General features: G+C 36.7%; 1 pseudogene; it reads left to right on the forward strand.

Annotated features, from left to right (window-relative positions):
• The first annotated feature begins 571 nt into the window (after window positions 1-571).
• Window positions 572-4239, forward strand: LOC120187651 (annotated as a pseudogene).
• Window positions 4240-5209: the final 970 nt, after the last annotated feature.

The raw sequence follows: 5209 nt of genomic DNA on the forward strand, positions 1-5209 counted from the left end.
CGAATTTGATGAAACAGACTTTGATTTTGGACTTAAGACATCAAACAACATAAATAAGACCTTTTTGAAAAAGTTGACTTTTTGGTCAAAGTCAACGGTCAACGAGTTAAAGTCAACTGGTTAACATCTCGATCAATGCGGCTCTACTCGGTCAACGACTTAGCTTAGAAGCTTAAACGGTTCGGCTCAAAGGCTTTAATGGCTCGGCTTCGCTAAAAAAAGATCGGTTTGGGCAGTTCAACTCAGTGAGTTACTCGGTGACTCAGGCGAGTAGACTCAATCATCTAGCAGACTCAATCATCTAGCAGACTCGGCAGAAACAATGCCCACATGCGACATAGTGCATAGTGGCACTTGCGTCGGCGATAGGGATGGGGAGGGGCAACTGATTCCTCCCAATGACACCATTAACCAAACACAACTCGAATCAATCCATAAATCAACCAAAATCATTAGAAATTAACGAAGAAAGATCAAACTCTTACCCTCAACGGCGGATGGTGGAGGACGTAATGGAAGGGGACGATAACGGTCTGGTTATGGTCAGAACAAGGTGGGGAACCCAATGACGATGACGCTGAGGCCAAGCGACGACAGGATCAATGTGAAATTGCGAAAAACAAATAAGATGAGTTTACTTCTCTGTCGAGGCTTTGTCAGCGGATTTGCAATGAAAGACGGGGTTAGACGGAGAGAGGTTGTCGGGTTTTACTCGGCGTGGGACGGTGAGTCGATTGGCGATGATGATGCAGTCTATGGTAGCCGAAATCGAGCAGAAAGAAAATGAGGGTTCTTAGGTTTCAACGAAACCTTATCGGAACATTTCATGACGATCGACGACGGTTATAAAAAAATTGACGGAGGGCTTTTAATTGGGGGTTGACGAGGAACAAGGTGGTGGTGAAGGTCCACACCACCACCAATAGGAGATCAGTGAATGGAGGGGCGATGATTGGGGTTAGTGAGAGCTTGGGTGTTTCACGATTTGGGTATTTGTTTCAAATTTTAGGAATTTAAAATCCCAAACTAGAGAAATAAAAGATAGTTTTACCTAAACCCATCATCTATGGTGGTCTAGGCTACTAACATAGTTAAAGATTAAAGTGATGGTTTAGTAGGTTAAAGGTTCAATCCCTACCATATACACATTTTATTATTATTATTTTTCTTTGCAGACAAAGAAGGGTTAAGTCTAGAGTTAGGTCTATGAACTTCCAGAAACTTAAAAAACTGACCCCAAGGTTTAAAGTTTTATGATTTGGTCCCCGAAATTAATTAAAACAAAAAAAATTGAGGGTGTTACACTCCAATTGAAAAGGAAAGTGAAGATGAGAATGACAAGTTAAGAAAATCTGCCCTGGGTAAGTTAGAGAATGCAAGTGGCGATTCTTTCCTTGGCCAGGCAGTTCTTTTTATCCGTTTTGATAATATGTGTACAGTGTACGAGAATTTGCTGCAATGTTCTGGATCTGGAACGGTGATAAACATTTTTGGGCTTTGTTTATGCAGACACACAAATGTGTACTGTCAGTTGCACCATATCATTGTGATGGACAAGAATCAATATTTTGATTTTTGATTTGTTTATTTCTTACTTTCATTGTTCACAGGGTTTGAAGGCTTTTGACAACTCTGTGGAGAATTTTGCTTCTGGAGCGTGGCAGGAACCAGGGAGTGCATTGAAAGGGGTACCAATTTTGTTCAGAAGTATGTTTCGTGTCTTTCAATACAGTCTGGTTTTAAATAATTAGTTGATTCCCTAGAGCTAAAAAAAAAAAACTAGAGAAAAATGACTCATTCTTGTTAATTTCAAGGCTTCTCCAAAATTATTTTGGAAGTCATTCAGTGTGAATATTTTTAATTTCTAAACCAATGGCTCCAGAGTTCTATAATCATTGAATATCTTGCATATTGAATCTTCCTTCTCTTCTGCAGAAGCCATGACATGACTATATATGTTCAAGACATTAACCACTTCTATTCCGTATTTCCGTGTTGGATTGAATAGAATTTTCCCGGCATTTAGAATATTCAAGTGTTGTGTCTGGTTAAATTCTTACTTTTATAATAGCAGCTTTTCATGCCAAGATAAACAACTTAGCACCGCATGCTGCTGCTTGATTTTGCGCTTCTTTGTATAACTTCCCTCTATTTTGTCCTGATGTTGTAGCATTCAACAATCGTTGTCATAGAATTTAAGAAATATATATCATATACTCAAAAAACAGTTTCCCACTAATATGCTCTTTTTTTTTTCTAGGCTTGAGCATTCTGCTGTAAACATTGCTGATTCTATTCAACAAGGAGGTTTACTCGCTGGTTCAGTTCCACCATCATTAATTGAGGTTTGTCATTGTCCAGTCCTTGTTTAGCTGTTTTGTAATGTCACAATGATCTCTTATTTATTGTATTTTTTTACAGGCTGGAAGAGCCTTTACAACAAAGGGAATGAAAGTGGTTGAATATGTGGGAAAGGAAACTATGGATCTAATGATCAATGAAACTGGTATACAGGCTGAAAACAATGCAGGGGGCACTGAACAGCCATCTGATGAGGATCAATCGTTAGAGGAAGTTAGCTTTGATCGATGCTTCTGCATATATGGAGGTCCAAAGCTGTTAGAGGTTAACTTTTTATCCTTGAATTGAAGTTGAAGTTGATATTGATGATTGAAATGATTTTTATATTTCAAATTGGTGAACTATATTGCTTTCAGGAACTGGAGGCATTGTCCAGCCATTATGCCCTTCTATTTAATCGGAGGAAAATAAAATTGTCATCAGAACAAAAATCTGTCTATGAGGGAAAGCTTAAACAAATCCAACAAATTTTTAGTTTAGATACTGAAACGGATGGAACTGGTCCAGAGTTGGCCTAAGGAAAGAAAATAGAAACCGGAACAGAGGGCAGTCATGATGAAATGAAAATTTTACATGATTCAAGTGTCAGCAAGGCTGCCGGGTAAATTGCTGAACTCGTTTTTTTTTTCCATTTACCTTAGCTGTATAATGCGTTTTCTCTGATTTTCTGCTCTACTTATATATATCTTCTATTTGGGCATTCATTCAGGAGCTCATCCAGTTCCAATTATGAAATTTGAATTTTCTTTAACTGAGTTGATTTTGTTGGTTTCCACACACTCAGTAACCTCTGTCAACTTCATTTTCATCCTATCATATTTAAGTCATACACATGTTTAGGATACACAATGATGGATTTGCACGTAACATTTTTTATATTATATACGTGGTTGCAAGTGTGTAGAGTTTCTGTTTATCAAACTGTGTAGGGTTTCTTGATCCAGTGAGAACTCTGAACGGGTATACAGCGATTCTGACATGTTCTGAACTATCAATACATTTTATAGTGCTATAAACATTTTTTATTCTTCTGATAAGCATAGTATTATTTCTGATTGATGCTTCTCTATTGTTAATTCCACTTTTTCAGGTTCAGAAATGCATTGGCAGGATTGGTCCTTAATGATATAATTCAAAGAACCGCTGGAAGGCTAGAGTCACTGCACTCAGAGGGGGGTCATGTATTGAGATATTTTCAAATTTCTTTGAACACTTTGATGGTTTTTTTGGGATATGATATTTATTTTTTGTACCTTGGTGAATATAAAATCACTATGCATGTCCATGCAGAGGCTTTCAGAAATGTGCTGTTTAGCGAAGTCTCATCTCCTGATGCTGGGTAAACCTGTCATATCGAGTTCTAACCAAGTTCAAGATGAAGATGCCGATAGTGATATGATGAATATCGAATGGCCTGAAGATTCCGTTGAGAAGGCTAAACTAATCAGACTAAAGGTACAATCTATGACTGAAAATGTGGAAGCCGTAACCAGCAGCTTTATCACAGGTTAGTTTCCTTGTACGCCTTTCTTATCAGTTGTGCCATATATCTTCACGCTGTTACCTGTGAGAGGTGATAAATGAGGATGATTATCTCTTAAATGTGTTCTTCAGGCATATCTGATGTAGCTGAAGCTTATGTAGCAGCCACTAAGAGTGTTAATGCAGATTCATATGAAGCGCTTTCAAAGGCATCAATCCAGGAGAAAGCTAGTTTCTTCTCCGAACATCTCCGAAGTGATCAGGCCATTGCTGTGAGCAAAATCCAGGATGGACTCCAAAATTTGTCCAATGTGGTCCTTTCGACCTCAATCCCAGCTGCTGCTTGAAAACCCGATTTCGCTACATGTCTTATCAGCGTGCGTGCGTGCATGTAAATAGTTGCACCTTATAGATGGGTTTAACCCTCAGTCTCAGTGAACTTATATTATGCTACGCAATTGAAACTGAACTCTGTTTTAAGCAGGGGTTAAAGCAGTTTCTTTTGTGTAGACTTGTGTGTTAAACTTGATTGTTAATCAGGAATGTTGAACAGACCATTTCCACGTTTAGAATCAAATGAAATTCAAATGTCTTTATTATTTTCTACGGATTTGAATGGTTTCAGAAAATTTATTGTTCCTGATTCTATGTTTACTATTCTGGTAAATGGAACTGCAAAATATGCACTTTACATGAAACAGTGATAGGTCATAATTAGATGAGCCATTATGAACCATTATGAACTATGGAGCTTGATTTGGTCAAATCTTAGTTAACAATTGAATAGACTTGAGTACAAATGCCGAAACAAATTATTTCATACCTTAATCAAAATGTTCTCGAGCAATTTGAAAAAATAATATATTAATTTTTTTATTTTTTTAAATTAAATTATTAATAATATTAAAATTTATATATTGTTTTTAAAAAACACATCATGTACAAGTTCGGGTACAAACTTGAGTTTGAGCTTGAACCAAACTCGAGTTTGAGTTTTAATCGAGTTAAATCTAAGAATATTTTGGTTTTAAAATTTTCGATCTCGAACCAAGTTTCAATTTTTGATTTCAAGTCTAGTTTGAAAATTTTAAACTCATCAACTTTCGACTTAAGTCAACCTTCAACTTTTAATTTCGAATTTTCGAGTCAAGTTCAATTTCAAAATTTTTGTTCCTCTCAAATTTTGAATCAACCTTCAACTAGCGAAATTCGAGTTAAACATAACTTTAAACTTTTTGATGGAATCGAGTTCAACAAATTCAACTCGATTTGTTTACGTCTCTACGCGCATCCCATCAAAGGTAAGTTCACTAATTCATAAAATTGTCTCGGTAGTAGCATAATCCCCCTCCATCCTATAAATAAT

The sequence above is a fragment of the Hibiscus syriacus genome, unplaced genomic scaffold (assembly GCF_006381635.1).
Source record: "Hibiscus syriacus cultivar Baekdansim isolate YM2019G1 unplaced genomic scaffold, ASM638163v2 tig00113725_pilon, whole genome shotgun sequence".
Taxonomy (NCBI): Eukaryota; Viridiplantae; Streptophyta; class Magnoliopsida; order Malvales; family Malvaceae; genus Hibiscus; species Hibiscus syriacus.